The sequence below is a fragment of the Pseudophryne corroboree genome, chromosome 2, assembly GCF_028390025.1.
Source record: "Pseudophryne corroboree isolate aPseCor3 chromosome 2, aPseCor3.hap2, whole genome shotgun sequence".
Lineage (NCBI taxonomy): Eukaryota > Metazoa > Chordata > Amphibia > Anura > Myobatrachidae > Pseudophryne > Pseudophryne corroboree.
In genome coordinates, this window is record NC_086445.1 from 1,054,308,666 (window position 1) to 1,054,326,366 (window position 17,701).

Genomic DNA, 17,701 nt, shown 5'->3' on the forward strand with positions numbered 1-17,701 from the left:
GATTTTCGATATACTGCGATTAGTCGCTAACTGCGCATGCGCTTAGTTATTTTACTAAAAACTTAGCTGTTTTGCTGTAGCGTCTGCAGCGCTTTTCAGTCGCACTGGTGTTCGGTAAATGATTGACAGGAAAGGGGCGTTTCTGGGTGGTAACTCAGTGTTTTCCCGGCATTGGCTAAAAAACGCAGGCGTGTCAGGGAAAAAGGCGGGAGTGTCTGGAGAAACGGGGGAGTGGCTGGGCGAACGCAGGGCGTGTTTGTGACGTCAAACCAGGAACGAAACTGACTGAACTGATCGCAGTGGCAGAGTAAGTCTCGAGCTACTCAGAAACTGCTAAGAATTTTCTATTCGCAGTTCTGCTAATCTTTCGTTCGCTATTCTGCTAAGCTAAGATTCACTCCCAGAGGGCGGCGGCTTAGCGTGTGCAATGCTGCTAAAATCAGCTAGCGAGGGAACAACTCGGAATGACGCCCAAAGGGCAGTATTGTAAATATAGGAGACTTATTTTTAGGGGATAATTTAGCTCCCTTCTCCTACCTCCAGGATCAATATGGAATCCAGAAGCAAGATTTCTTTAAATAAGTACAACCGACAGACAGCGTCCCCTTTTTTACACATTACGGCAGACAGCGTCCCTTTTTTACACATTACAGCAGACAGCATCCCCTTTTTACACATTACGGCAGACAGCGTCCCATTTTTTGCACATTACGGCATACAGCGTCCCATTTATTACACATTACGGCAGACAGCGTCCCATTTTTTACACATTACGGCAGACAGCGTCCCCTTTTTACACATTACGGCACACAGCGTCCCTTTTTTACACATAACAACAGACAGCGTCCCCTTTTTACACGTCCCCTTTTTACACATTACGGCAGACAGCGTCCCTTTTTTACACATTACAGCAGACAGCGTCCCCTTTTTACACATTACGGCACACAGCGTCCCTTTTTTACACATTACAGCAGACAGCGTCCCCTTTTTACACATTACGGCAGACAGCGTCCCATTTTTTGCACTTTACGGCAGACAGCGTCCCATTTATTACACATTACGGCAGACAGCGTCCCATTTATTACACATTACGGCAGACAGCATCCCATTTTTTGCATATTACGGCAGACAGCGTCCCATTTATTATACATTATGGCAGACAGCGTCCCATGTTTTGCACATTACGGCAAACAGGATAGATAGATAGATAGAATAGGTATACTTACCGTTTCCGCTGGCTCAGACTCCTCGTGCAGCTTCTGGCAGGGGAGAAGGAGGAGGGGGGACGGAGGAGGGAGCCGCAGCAGCGCTATGTCATTGGTAGAAGCGCTGCTGCTGGACCTCTCCTTTACCATAGGCTGCCCTCCGCCGCTGTGAATGCTGGGATGCGATGCGCATCCCAGCATTCACAGCGGCGGAGGGCAGCCTATGGTAAAGGAGAGGGCCAGCAGCAGCAGCGCTTCTACCAATTACACAGCGCTGCTGCGGCTTTCCCCCCTCCTCCTCCCCCCCCCCCCGGTAGCCGGTGCGCATCCTCTCCTCGGCGGCGGCGGAACACAGCGGCAGCCAGGCGGCATGTAATGAGTCAGACTCATTACATGCCGTTCTGGCTGCGGGCCCCTTGACAGTTGCGGGCCCCAGTGCAAGGCACTGCCTGCACTGGCGCTAGTTCCGCCTCTGTGGGAGAGGGATCTTTCTAGGACACTCCAGGATGAAGAGTGGGACTCTAGTTTTAGTAACTGTTTAAAACGCTCCAGATGTATTAACCACTCAGAAATGTTCTTTAAATTGGTTCAAAGGTTCACTCTGGAGCGGCAACATAAAATATGGCCTGCTATCTCTAGACTATGTTGGAGGAATTGTGGGGGAGTAGGTGATTTGTTTTACGTCTTTTGGGCGTACCCTCTCCTTCAGCCGCTCTGGAGGGAGGTGTTCCATATGGCAAGTAAAGTGGTTAGAATTGAGGTTCAGGCAGATCCTGCTATTGCGTTGTTTCACGACGGGTGGGCTCCACAACCTCCAGGGTCAGCTGCTCCTCATCCTCAGACCCGGAATCTGACTGTTTCTCTCCAGCTCCTTGCTGCTGGTCTGTTTCCATCAGGGTTTGGATCATCTGTTACCTGGTCTGGCCCTTGCTGGCCAGACCCTTCCCCAGGCATTGTGCCACAAGATCTTTCTTCCCGAGCTTTTTTTACTTTGCAGCCATTTTTGCCAAACAAAAACACAAAACAGGGATGGGGAACAGAAATTGTTTTCACTGCGTGACTTTTACTAATATGAGCTTTGAGTTCTGGTATCTGGTGAATTTGGGCTTCTCTCGGAGTTACTCCATCATTCACTTAAGTTTTATAAATAAAAAATTACTTTTTAGATCTCCCACCGCTGTCCCAGTTTGTCACAACTCCGGCGCGCCGATCCTCCAGATACACCAATCTGAGAATCACCGCCCGTGACTTTCTAATTACCTCAGTGCATGTGGTTAATCAACACAATTACTGCCACCAGCTCAAGTGACATTTTGAGACAATGCCCAGGGCAAGCTTCAGCTCTCACCCGCACACACAATTATTTATACTTGAAATATAGGTAACATGGGCTACACGAGGCGTTAGGTCAGAAAACACAGCACCAGAACTAGAATTATTGTATTTAATCCAAGAATATCTTCAACATTTATAGTCACTAAAAAAAAAAGTTACAAGATTATAATAATTTAAATAGTCACACAAGTAATCACAATTTCAAGAAATAAAATAAAGGAAGAAAACAATGTTCAGGTAACTTTATCCACCTCATAACAATGCACACTATCTGTGGAGTATTACTCAAATTTAAACACCCCCCCCCCCCCCCCCCTTGAAGGTATCTTAACCCTCCCCTAGCCAGAATGGAGTGAGTGTAAGATTACGCTATGGGATCTCTGGGTCACTCAAGCAGGGGCTGAGGCTCTTATCTCTGTCGCTGTTTGAAGCTCGGAGATTTGGTCTTGTGATCAGCATGGACTAGTTTTTACAACATGCCCCAGGAAGAACAGTTCACACTCTTCCGGCCATAGCGTCTCTGAGGGGTTCCCCCAGGGGCACTTAATGAATTCTCCAAACAAGTTCTTGTCCCCTACATCAAAGGAGATCTGACACCTGTGGGCTGTATTGTAATCAAGCAGTGTCCCAGCAAAGTAATTAAGTTTCAACCAGTTGTCAGCCTAATACATTTTCCACAATACAATATACATTGATACATATCCCAATGTAAATAATACAATTTTTAATCATGCCCACTCTGATATACAATTGGGCATTCCCTACAAGTATAGAGAGGTTAGACAAAACAAACATGGGGCCACGGTTGCAAGTGTCTCTTCATTTCCTCCCCGGGTGCGGTCACCTTCAGTTCCTTCTGGACTCACCCACTTATGTGTTTCGATCTGGTATGGATCTTTCTCAAGGTGACAAGGCTCTAACCTCTCTACAGCTCAGGTCCCTTGTCGTATGGAATAAAAAGATCTCTTGTATGATCTTTCTCCTCTGCATCTACATCTGTACATTCCTGATAGTAAATCCCCTGAGAGAAGGGTATTTATTCATCTGAAGGACAAGGAGAGCAATGCCTCCATTACACCATGAGGAACAAGACCCACCTGCTGTCCCCAGCATGTGAGGAAGGCGCTTGTCCTATTTGCATCTTGAGTTCAGTTTCGATGTGCTTGTTTTCTGCATGTGCTTTGTTGAGTATCCTGCTGAGGGGGCAACCCCATGAATTATCATATTACACCTGTGGATGGATGGGTGTGTCTCACGGGTTGAACGTGTGTACTGTAAATTCTGGTATTTTAAACTGAATTACACAAAGAACTACAGTATTTGTGTTTCTCTTTCTCCATATACAAGATAGTGGTGGTGGGCGTCAGCTAAGGCTAATCACAGGGGGCGGCGGCTTGGGCTAAGACACAGGTGGGTGTGGCAGCTGCGTCTAACCCCCCTGCAGTGCCTAACCCAAACCCTCACCCCAATACTTACCATCGGGATGCCATCGGTTGTTCTGCCACCGGGATTCCGTGCGGTGTCTGAATTCTGGGGTCGGTCACCTGACGGACCGCACCCTGTTATACAATAGAAACGGTTTTACTATTGCTTTGTGGGGACATATGATGTGACCCTTTCCTTCTGTTGTACAGAGGCTGCTGGTGTGAGCCCTGGGAATATATACACTTACAGCCTCACACACCTTCCAGTGTTCTAGGTTTTGGCGGTGTTTTGCCACAGTCAGGCAGCCCACCAGCGCCTCTGCCTAGGTTACTGTGTCCTGCCTCAGTGTTCCTGTGAGTTCTAACCAATGAGTAAGAGCATCATCCGTGCATCTAATTTCACCCACACCAGTTCTTACCAACTTTGCCCAGTGGTCCCAGTTCTGTGCTCACAGCAAGTACATAATCTGACATGGGGTATGATAGATCTATTATGGTGGTTCTACCTCATGGTGACTAGCGGGGTATAATAGATCCAGTATGGTGGTTCTACCTCACGGTGACTAGCGGGGTATGATAGATCCAGTGTGGTGGTTCTACCTCACGGGGACTAGCGGGGTATGATAGACAGTATGGTGGTTCTATCTCACGGTGACTAGCGGGGTATGATAAATCCAGCATGTTAGTCCTACCTCACAGTGACTAGAAGGTAAGATAGATCCAGCGTAGTGGTTATACCTCACAGCGACTAGTGGGGTATGATAGATCCAGTATGGTGGTACTAGGTCACAGTAGCTAGCAGGGTATCATAGATTCAGTGATGTGGTTCTACCTCACAGCAGCTATCCGGGTACTAGCGGGGTATGATACAGTATGGTGGTTCTACCTCACGGTGACTAGCAGGGTATGAGAGATACAGTATGGTGGTACTACCTCACGGTGACTAGCAGGGTATGATAGAGACAGTATGGTGGTTCTACCTCACAGTAACTAGTGGGGTATGGTAGATCCAGTATTGTGGTACTAGGTCACAGTGACTAGTGGGGTATGGTAGATCCAGTATTGTGGTTCTACCTCACGGTGACTAGCGGGGTGTGATAGGTCCAGTATGGTGGTACTACGTCACAGTGACTAGGGGGGTATGATAGATCCAGTATTGTGGTTCTACCTCATGGTGACTAGCGGGGTATGATAGATACAGTATGGTAGTACTAGGTCACAGTGACTAAGGAGGTATGATAGATACAGTATGGTACTAGCTCACAGTGACTAGCGGGGTATGATAGAGACAGTATGGTGGTACTAGGTCACAGTGACTAGAGGGTATGATAGATCCAGTATTGTGGTTCTACCTCATGGTGACTAGCGGGGCATGATACAGCATGGTAGTACTAGGTCACAGTGACTAGGGAGGTATGATAGATACAGTATGGTACTAGCTCACAGTGACTAGCGGGGTATGATAGAGACAGAATGGTTGTACTAGGTCACAGTGACTAGAGGGTTTGATAGATACAGTATGGTGGTACTAGGTCACAGTGACTAGTGGGGTATGGTAGATCCAGTATTGTGGTTCTACCTCCCAGTGACTAGCGGGGTGTGATAGGTCCAGTATGGTGGTACTAGGTCACAGTGACTAGTGGGGTATGGTAGATCCAGTATTGTGGTTCTACCTCCTGGTGACTAGCGGGGGATGATATACAGTATGGTGGTACTAGGTCACAGTGACTAGTGGGGTATGGTAGATCCAGTATTGTGGTTCTACCTCCTGGTGACTAGCGGGGGATGATATACAGTATGGTGGTACTAGGTCACAGTGACTAGTGGGGTATGGTAGATCCAGTATTGTGGTTCTACCTCCTGGTGACTAGCGGGGGATGATATACAGTATGGTGGTACTAGGTCACAGTGACTAAGGAGGTATGATAGATACAGTATGGTACTACCTCACAGTGACTAGCGGGGTATGATAGATCCAGTATTGTGGTTCTACCTCATGGTGACTAGCGGGGCATGATACAGTATGGTAGTACTAGGTCACAGTGACTAGGGAGGTATGATAGATACAGTATGGTACTAGCTCACAGTGACTAGCGGGGTATGATAGAGACAGAATGGTTGTACTAGGTCACAGTGACTAGCGGGGTATGATAGATACAGTATGGTGGTACTAGGTCACAGTGACTAGTGGGGTATGGTAGATCCAGTATTGTGGTTCTACCTCCCAGTGACTAGCGGGGTGTGATAGGTCCAGTATGGTGGTACTAGGTCACAGTGACTAGTGGGGTATGGTAGATCCAGTATTGTGGTTCTACCTCCTGGTGACTAGCGGGGGATGATATACAGTATGGTGGTACTAGGTCACAGTGACTAGTGGGGTATGGTAGATCCAGTATTGTGGTTCTACCTCCCAGTGACTAGCGGGGTGTGTCAGGTCCAGTATGGTGGTACTAGGTCACAATGATTAGCAGGGTATGATAGATCCAGTATTGTGGTTCTACCTCCTGGTGACTAGCGGGGTATGATAGATACAGTATGGTGGTACTAGGTCACAGTGACTAGTGGGGTATGGTAGATCCAGTATTGTGGTTCTACCTCCTGGTGACTAGTGGGGTATGATAGAGACAGTATGGTGGTTCTACCTCACAGACTAGCGGGGTATGATAGATCAAGTATTTTGGTTCTACCTCATGGTGACTAGCGGGGTATGATAGATACAGTATGGTGGTATTAGCTCACGGCAAGTAGCAGGGTATAATGAGAATATGAATACGCTTTTCTCCCGTAGGACTCAATGTAGCTCTACAGACATCAGTAACACGGTACATTGTACAGGGAATTGGTGTTACAGAATATAGAAACCACACAGAAATAGTTAAACCAACAGAAACCTAGCGCAAACAATAAGCATATTGCAGGGTTGGTGTAGTGTAAGCATTTGGGGGTAATTACTTCTAAGGGTTATATATTCCACCCATTAAAGATACCAGATGAGGCAGCCATGGTGGGTGCTATATGTAAGAGTATCCTGGGTGGAATAGGTTACTAGTAGAAGACGTGACACAAATTGGCAGTTGCAGCGACCTAACGCTCAGAGTAGGGTCCCACCAGAACAGTCAGGTCCATGCATTTCTCATCCCATCCACAAGTGTACCAGATGAGGCATGTTGGGTGCACTACGGAGGTTACACTGTGGGAGGTTGTCCATACAAGGACCTATGGCTTACATGTGAAAACTAACGTGTGTGGAGGCATAGCAGACAGGTATAACAACATGGGGTGAAAGTACATGGTAAAAGCATGGAACAACAAATACAGCAAACAGTAAAGTGGATCAGGCACAATCCGTGGTGGTACCATGTGCTGACCAATGGAGGTGGCAGAATCAGCAAAAGACGGGGTAACAGAGTCAAAAATGAAACAGTGGCGACTGAACGTTTGATAGGATAGGGCACTGTGAATGTTGCCACAGCCCCCAGCATAAGACTGTTGGCGTGTTGATAGGGGGCACCGGAGGCTCTTTAGCCCATACATGCTAACAGATGTGGCCCTTCTCACTGGGGTAGCAGGTGTCTGGTGTTAGCTGGAAATAGAGACACCCGATAGTAAAGTGGCCCTGGGGTAGGGAAGTAGACGGGCGTGGGATTGGCAGTATGATGGCGAGTCCCCTTGCACCCGCCTCCCAGCGTAGCCACGGAGTCCAGCGGCAGATGCATGCGCTGCAGAATACTTGCCTACCTGACCCTCTCCATGAGGGAGAAAATGCTCTGTTCCTGGACTTTCCTGGTAATGTATGATTGCCATCACCTGTGGTGAGCTAGGTAATTGATAAGAAAGGTGTTTCACCACAGGTGATGGCAATCATACATTACCAGGAAAGTCCAGGAACAGAGCATTTTCTCCCTCATGGAGAGGGGCAGGTAGGCAAGTATGCACTGCAGTAGCTGGCAGCAAACACGTGGTGGCAAGATGTCGTCTGCAGTCCGGCGAGTGGCCCCGGCTCCCTCCTCGGCTACCAGCTCCCCTCTCCACAGGTGCTCACAACGGGCAGCGCACCTCGATGCTGACCAGGGCATATCTTGGGTGGATGGCACAGCAGGCAGAGCCTGGATTCGGAGGAGAGAGCATGGTGTTGCTGCGATGGCCGGTTAGCGTGCCAGGCATCCCCGGGGAGGCACGATCATTATGTTGTGGTAGGAGGGCACTGGCAGCCACAGCTGAAGCGGGGGCATTATGCTGGAAGCAGCAGCCAACTACCGTGCAGGGGGTGGAGTTGTGAAGCCGGGGACGGGAGCTCTTTGAGCATGCTACCATCCCCGGCCCCAGCGGAAGCCGGGTCTGATAGACCTTGTATCTACCTCACAATGACTAGCAGGATGTGGTATAAGGAGAGTTATGGTAGACTTACTTTGGTTAACTCTCTTACTCTAAGTTCATAGGCTCCACAGGTAAACATTGGGGGTTGTAGTGGTGGACTAAGAGTTCAGGCAGCATACGGTTAAAGCTTTCAGTATATCCCAGAATGCCTGGCTATTCCTCCCTCTAAGCACGCCTCCACGCTCAGGATTCTCTGTTTTGGTAACTAGCGTAGAGCAGAAAGCAGAGAAAGGAGAAGAGAAACATGTTAGGCTCATAAGAACACATTCTCACGGGCAGGAGAAGTGAACCAGAGACCAATGCCGTGGAAACCCAGGGGGTAATTCAGATCTGGTTGCTGCTGTGCATTTTATCACAGTGGGCGATCAGGTAGTAACTGCGCACACGCATCGGACAACAACGGGCATCACCGGCCAGCAATGGGATGGTGTGAAAAATCCGATCACACGGGAATTCGCAAGGTGATTGACAGGAAGAGGCCGTTTGTGGGTGGCAACTGACCATTTACAGGGAGTGTCTGGAAAAACGCAGGTGTGTCCAAGCGTTTTCAGGGAGGGTGTCCGTCAGCTCCGACCCCGATCAGCCTGTTCTCATCACACTGTAGGAGTAAGTCCTGGGTTGCGCACAGAGGCCCTCATTCCGAGTTGTTCGCTCGCTAGCAGCTTTTAGCAGCATTGCACACACTAGGCCGCCGCCCTCTGGGAGTGAATCTTAGCTTAGCAGAATTGCGAACGAAAGATTAGCAGAATTGCGAATAGAAATTTCTTAGCAGTTTCTGAGTAGCTCGACACTTACTCCTACACTGCGATCAGCTCAGTCAGTTTCGTTCCTGGTTTGACGTCACAAACACACCCAGCGTTCACCCAAACACTCCCCCGTTTCTCCAGACACTCCCGCGTTTTTCCCAGAAACGTCAGCGTTTTTCAGCACACTCCCATAAAACGGCCAGTTTCCGCCCAGAAACAGCCACTTCCTGTCAATCACACTCCGATCACCAGAACGAAGAAAAAACTTTGTAAGGCCGTGAGTAAAATACCAAACTTCTGTGCTAATTTACTTGGCGCAGGCGCACTGCGAACATTGCGCATGCGCAGTTTGCGACTAATCGCTCCGTAGCGAAAAAAACTAACGAGCGAACAACTCGGAATGACCTCCCCAAGTGCACACACTGGATTTTCGCAGCTCGGTGTACACATGCGATCGCACACTTGCACGGCAAATTTACTCACCCTGGAGGCGGCGACTGATCGCAAGACAGCAAAATTAGCAGCCCAGCGATCAGATCTGAATTACCCCCCCAGAGAGTCCAGGTGGGTTAGGGTGGGCACCCTGTGGACCCTATGAACTTAGAAGAGAGAGAGAGAGTTAACCAGGGTAAGTCTACCATAACTCTCCTTTTCTTCTGCAGGGTTCATAGGGTGTCCACAGGGAAACATTGGGGATGTCCTAAATCAGAACTTCAAGGGTGGGGATGCACTTGAAAGGATAAAAGAATCCGGTGTCCAAAGGAAGCATCCTGGGAGGCAAATGTATCAAAGACATAAATCTGTAGAAACGTCTGTACCTTAGACCACGTAACCGCCTTGCACAATTGTTCAGTAGACACACCACGGCGTGCCACCCAAGAAGGTCCTACAGACCAAGTAAAATGGGCAGAAATCGAAGCTGGAACAGGTAGATCAGCTCGACGGTAGGCACATGCAATGACCATTCTAATGCATCTGGCTAGCGTTTGCTTATTAGCAGGCCAACCACGCTCGTGGAAACCAAATAGAACGAACAGAGCATCAGACCGTCTGGTGGAGGTAGAATGGTCTACAGAGACCGGCAGAGCATGAACCACATCCAAAGAATGTTCTTTTGGGGGGAGGTCTGCAGAGACAAAGCCTGGAACCACAATCTTCTGACTGATATGGAACTTAGAGACCACCTTAGGGAGGTAACCCTGGCTTAGCCCCGTGATTGATATGGAACTTAGAGGCCACCTTAGGGAGGTAACCCTGGCTTAGTTCTGAGGACTTCTCTGTCCTGATGAAAGATGAGACAGGGAGAACGACAGAAGAGAGCTCCCAAGTCCAACACCCTTCTGGTTGATGCAATGGCGAGTAGAAGCAGTATCTTCGCTGTCAACCATTTGAGATAGGCAGATTCCAACGGTTCAAAAGGGTGCTCCTGTAGAGCATCCAGAACAACAGAGAGATCCCATGGAGCCACCGGAGGAACATAAGGTGGCTGTATACGAAGGAACCCCTAAAAAGTGCACACATCCGCAATTGTGGAAATTCTGCGTTCGAACCAAACCGGAAGGCCAAAAACTAATCTTTGAGAGAGGCAAGTCGTAAGCCTAGATCCAAACCATGTTGCAAAAAGACAAGAATCCTTGAGGTCTTAAAGACATTTGCGTTATAGTGCTTTTCAGCGCACCAAGCAAACTAGACATGCTGCACTCTATAATAGATGCGTGCAGAGGTAGGTTTATGTGCCCTGAGCATAGTTTTGATAACAGTTTCTGAAAATCCTTTGTTCCTTAGGATTGATGACTCAAGAGCCACACCATAAAAGACAGGTGGCCAAGGTCTGGATGGAGACAAGGACCCTGAGACAGAAGGTCCTGTCACTGAGGAAGTAGAAGACGGTCTATAGGCAGACTCTGGAGATCGGAGAATCAATGTCTACTGGGTCACGCAGGGGCTACCAGAATTAGGTACCCCTCCATCTTGTTTGAATTTTCGCAGCAATCGAGGAAGAAGAGCTACCAGAGGGAAGGTGAACGGTAGGCGAAATGTCCATTGAATTGACAGAGTGTCTACAAATGCTGCTTGAGGATCCCTGGACCGGGATCTAAAACACAGGAACTTTGTGGTTGTGGCGTGAGGTCATGAGATCCACGTCCAGAAGACCCTATCTGTCCACGAGGAGCTGGAAGACTTCCGGGTGGAGAGCCCATTCTCCAGCGTGAACATCCTCACGACTGAGGAAGTAGCTTCCCAGTTGAGTACGCCTGGAATGAACACCGCCGGTAATGCCGAGAGATGTAGTTCGGCCCACCGAAGAATCTTGGGTCATCTCATTTTGCTGCGATTGCCGCCCTGATGGTTGATGTATGCCACTATCGTGGCTTTATCTGACTGTAATTTGACAGGTCTGCCCTGAAGAACTGTCCGACCGAGATTCAACGCATTGTACACTGCCCGCAATTCTAACACATTGATTGACAGCTGAGATTCTACTAAGCTCCATCTCCCTTGGATCAACTGTTGGTCTATCATTACTCCGCAGCCACGCAGGCTGGCATCTGTTGTGAGTAACACCCAATTGGAGATCCAGAACGGTAGGCTCCTGCTGAGTTGGTGATCTCTGAGTCACCAAGTTAGGGAGAAATGAACCTCCGGAGTCAAGGTTATCATTTGTGACTTGATGAGATGCGGTTGACTGTAGGTCGTCCAGGTATGGTAAGATTCTGATTCCTTGATGACGAAGGTGTGCAGTCATAACAGCCATGACTTTGGTAAAAATTCTGGGCGCCGTAGCTAAGCCAAACGGCAGAGCCCGACACTGAATGTTGGTTGACAATAGCAAACCGCAGAAATTGCTGGTGTGCAATAGGGATATGGAGATATGCATCCTGTATGTCCAGGGATACCATAAAGTCCATAGGTTCCATGGCCAAAACTATAGATCGCAGGGTTTCCATGCAAAACTTTGAGACTTTCACAAACCTGTTCAAAGATTTGAGGTCGAGAATCGGTCAGTGTGAACCATTTGGCTTTGGTACCAGGAACAGTGTGGAATAATATTCTCTGCCTCGCTGAGGTATAGGCACTACCACGACTGACTGAAGAAGGGAGTTGACCACAGTTTGTAGTATAAGGGCCTTGCTTTGATCTGTTGGAAGGCCCGTGGTAAAGTACTGGTGAGGGGGATGCCTCCTGAACGAGATGGTGTACCCGTGAGAGAGTACTTCCTCCACCCAAGCGTCTGTTGTTCTCTCTGTCCATACCTGCGCAAAGAGCAGAAGGTGGCCCCCAACTCTGAGGTGCCCCAGAAGGAGGCCCGCACCGTCAGACTGCAGGCTTGTCAGGTTTTGTGGTAGGTTGACGTGCAGCCCAGGATTGCTTAGCCTTGGCCTTAGAGGTCTTTGCGGCATGTGTTTGGGAAATACTTCTGCTGGGGGACGAAAGGTACGTACGATAGAGCATTTAGGGCGATGAGTCGGAGCTGGTGGTAAAAAGGCAGTTTTGGCTGCTGCTAATGATGTCACAATTTTGTTCAACTCCTCACCAAAAAGAATATCACCTGTAAAGGGAGGATTTCCAACATTTTCTTGGAATCCAAATCTACTTTCCAAGACTTTAGCCAAAGGATATGTCTTGCTAGTACACATGAAGCAGACGCCTTTGCCACTAACACACCAGCATCAGAGTGCCTCGCCAATGTAGCTAGCAGCAGGATTTAATATGGTCTAGGTAAAGGCAGCATATATAAGACATATCTGACGGTAGTTCCTCCTCTATGGGCTGTAACCACGGTTCAATAGCTTTTGCAGCCCATGAAGCTGCCACTGTGGTCCTATATATAGCCCCAGAAAAGGAGTAAATGGATTTGAGGCAGTTTTCCATACGCCCATCTGTCGGCTCTTTTAATAAAGAGACAGTAGTGACAGGCAAAGTCGATGTCATTATTAGACGTGTGACATGAGAATCCACTAGTGACCCATCTCTCTCCTCCAAACTTTTTGAGCATATTGTCTACAACTACCTTACTGCCTTTCTTTCCTCCCACTCTCTGCTTGACCAATTTCAGTCTGACTTTTGTCTTCTCAACTCCACTGAAACTGAGCTCACAAGTCAGCAATGATCTCCTTGCTGCCAAATCCAAGGGCCATTCCTCTGCTCATTCTCCTTGGCCTCCCAGCTTTTTAGAATCAGAATCAATTTTTATTGACCAAGTATGCCTCCGTATACCTGGAATTCACTCTGGTTTACTGCACGCCAGAAAACTCACAGACAACTTTCATTCCAATCATAATACATAAAAACAATACATAAGTAATAACAATCATTAGACAATATCACTTTTGACACTATGGACCACCCTCTCCTCCAGCAAAACCTATCACTTGATCTACGTGATACTGCCCTCTCCTGGTTATCCTCCGGCCTTCTCTGTTACTTGTCTCCTTTCATAATTCCACTCCATCCTTGCTTCCACTAGCAGTAGGTATCCACCAAGGTTCTGTTCTTGGTCCCCTCCTTTTCTCTCTCTACAAGTCCTCTTTAGGTGAGCTCATCTGCTCTTTTGACCTCCAATATCATCTCTATGCTGATGATACTCAGATCTACCTTTCCTCTCCTCCTCTCGTATCTCCAACTGTCTCTCTGCTATCTCTTTCCAGACGTCCCAGTGCACTCCTGAACTAAACGTGTCTACAAATGAGCTAATCAACTTCCCACCTTCCAGCATGAGTTCACCTCCCACCATTTCCATAATATTTCTAGGATCAGACCCTTTCTCACCATGGAGGCTACTGTGACCCTCATCCACTCACTGATCATCTCTAGGAAATTACAGAAATCCAATATGGCCTCCATGAGATGCGCCTTTCTCCACTTCAATCTGTCCTCCATGCAGCGGCCCGGCTCATCATCTTCTCCACATGTACTATATCTGCCACCCTACTCCTACAGGCTTCCCTTCCCCTTCAGAACCAACTTAGGACCGCTGATACAGGAATGCTCATATACCATGTACTTGTCTTGCTTTGTCTTGTACTGTAAGTCGCTGTTTTCTTGTTTTTAGGTGCTGTGGAACCCTTGCGGCACCAAATAAAGGATTATAGTAAATAACAATAAACGTTGTATGCTTAGGTATACAACTCCCATCTGCTGCAGCTAGAAGAATCTATGCCCAGGGTCATGTATCACATTCTCTCTTCCAACACGCTGGACTGAGATACAGAACACACACACCGGTAATAGTGCACTGGGGCAGAAAAGTGATTATTATACATTGCCCTGAAGGTGAATGCCCCTATCATTTGAAGAACAGCGGGTGGTATGGTGTAACACTGCAGTAAAACAAAACATGAACGACATCTGATTATATATATATATATATATATAAAATGTGTGGAATAAAATGGACGGCGCTGTGCTGTATACCAAGAGTAGAGACATTTCTATGATCAGGGAAATCCTTTCTTCTGATTTTCCATTTATTCTAAAGATACGTAGAAATATAAGAGGGTAACGTGATGCCATACAATAGACTTGGGATGCAGAGCGGATGAAGACGCTGACATCGGAGGACAGAAAACACGCAAAGCACAAGTCACCGCCTACAAAATATATAATGAGCCGTTTAGGATTAGATCCAAGAGTGTCTGATACAGCTTTGGGATGATGAGGGAGGATGTACAAAGGCTTAATATAAAGGCACTTTATAAACAGTTCATGTGGAAGAGGAGATCAGAGCAATACTAGGTGAGTTGCAGTTGAGGAATATTGCAGCGGGAGATGACAACTGAGATAAAGACATGTCACAGACAGCACTGGAGACAGGAAGGGGTGATATAGGAGTGGGGTGAGGAACATTGCAGCGGGAGATGACAACTGAGATAAAGGCATGTCACAAACTGCACTAGAGACAGGAAGGGGTGATATAGGACTGGGGTGAGGAACACTGCAGCGGGAGATGACAACTGAGATAGACATGTTAAATACCACACTGGGGACAGGGAGGGGTGATGTAGGAGTGAGGTGAGGAACACTGCAGCGGGAGATGACAACTGAGATAAAGGCATGTCACAGACCGCACTGGAGACAGGACGGGGTGATATAGGAGTGGGGTGAGGAATATTGCAGCGGGAGATGACAACTGAGATAGACGTTACAGAACACACTGGGGACAGGAAGGGGTGATATAGGAGTGAGGTGAGGAACACTGCAGCGGGAGATGACAACTGAGAAATACAAGTTACAGACCACACTGGAGACAGGGAGGGGTGATATAAGACTGGGGTGAGGAACACTGTGACAACTGAGATAAAGACATGTTACAGAGCACACTGGGGACAGGAAGGGGTGATGTGGGAGTGGGGTGAGGAACTGAGATAAAGACAGGTCACAGACCACACTGGAGACAGGGAGGGGTGATATAAGACTGGGGTGAGGAACACTGTGACAACTGAGATAAAGACATGTCACAGACCACACTGGAGACAGGAAGGGGTGATGTAGGACTGGGGTGAGGAACACTGCAGCGGGAGATGACAACTGAGATAAAGACATGTCACAGACCACACTGGAGACAGGAAGGGGTGATATAGGACTGGGGTGAGGAACACTGCAGCGGGAGATGACAACTGAGATAAAGACATGTTACAGACAGCACTGGAGACAGGAAGGTGTGATATAGGACTGGGGTGAGGAACACTGCAGCGGGAGATGACAACTGAGATAAAGACATGTCACAGACCACACTGGGGACAGGAAGGGGTGATATAGGACTGGGGTGAGGAACACTGCAGCGGGAGATGACTGAGATAAAGACATGTTACAGACAGCACTGGAGACAGGAAGGGGTGATATAGGAGTGGGGTGAGGAACATTGCAGCGGGAGATGACAACTGAGAAAGACAAGTTACAGACCACACTGGAGACAGGGAGGGGTGATATAAGACTGGGGTGAGGAACACTGTGACAACTGAGATAAAGACATGTTACAGAGCACACTGGGGACAGGAAGGGGTGATGTGGGAGTGGGGTGAGGAACTGAGATAAAGACAGGTCACAGACCACACTGGAGACAGGGAGGGGTGATATAAGACTGGGGTAAGGAACACTGTGACAACTGAGATAAAGACATGTCACAGACCACACTGGAGACAGGAAGGGGTGATGTAGGACTGGGGTGAGGAACACTGCAGCGGGAGATGACAACTGAGATAAAGACATGTCACAGACCACACTGGAGACAGGAAGGGGTGATATAGGACTGGGGTGAGGAACACTGCAGCGGGAGATGACAACTGAGATAAAGACATGTTACAGACAGCACTGGAGACAGGAAGGTGTGATATAGGACTGGGGTGAGGAACACTGCAGCGGGAGATGACAACTGAGATAAAGACATGTCACAGACCACACTGGGGACAGGAAGGGGTGATATAGGACTGGGGTGAGGAACACTGCAGCGGGAGATGACTGAGATAAAGACATGTTACAGACAGCACTGGAGACAGGAAGGGGTGATATAGGAGTGGGGTGAGGAACATTGCAGCGGGAGATGACAACTGAGAAAGACAAGTTACAGACCACACTGGAGACAGGGAGGGGTGATATAAGACTGGGGTGAGGAACACTGTGACAACTGAGATAAAGACATGTTACAGAGCACACTGGGGACAGGAAGGGGTGATGTGGGAGTGGGGTGAGGAACTGAGATAAAGACAGGTCACAGACCACACTGGAGACAGGGAGGGGTGATATAAGACTGGGGTGAGGAACACTGTGACAACTGAGATAAAGACATGTCACAGACCACACTGGAGACAGGAAGGGGTGATATAGGACTGGGGTGAGGAACACTGCAGCGGGAGATGACAACTGAGATAAAGACATGTTACAGACAGCACTGGAGACAGGAAGGTGTGATATAGGACTGGGGTGAGGAACACTGCAGCGGGAGATGACAACTGAGATAAAGACATGTCACAGACCACACTGGGGACAGGAAGGGGTGATATAGGACTGGGGTGAGGAACACTGCAGCGGGAGATGACTGAGATAAAGACATGTTACAGACAGCACTGGAGACAGGAAGGGGTGATATAGGAGTGGGGTGAGGAACACTGCAGCGGGAGATGACAACTGAGATAAAGACATGTTACAGACAGCACTGGAGACAGGAAGGGGTGATGTGGGAGTGGGGTGAGGAACACTGCAGCGGGAGATGACAACTGAGATAAAGACATGTTACAGAGCACACTGGAGACAGGAAGGGGTGATATAGGACTGGGGTGAGGAACATTGCAGCGGGAGATGACAACTAAGATAAAGACATGTCACAGACCACACTGGAGACAGGAAGGGGTGATATTGGAGTGGGGTGAGGAACACTGCAGCTGGATATGACAACTGAGATAAAGACATGTTACAGACAGCACTGGAACCAGGAAGGGGTGATGTAGGAGTGAGGTGAAGAACATTGCAGTGGGAGAAGACAACCGATATAAAGGCATGTTACAGACTGCACTAGGGACAGCAGTGGAGTAAGGAGGGTTTATAAAGCATGGCCGAGATGTTGCAGAGACAGAAGGTGATACATTGTACACTGCGGCAGCTGGATGTGGAATGTGAA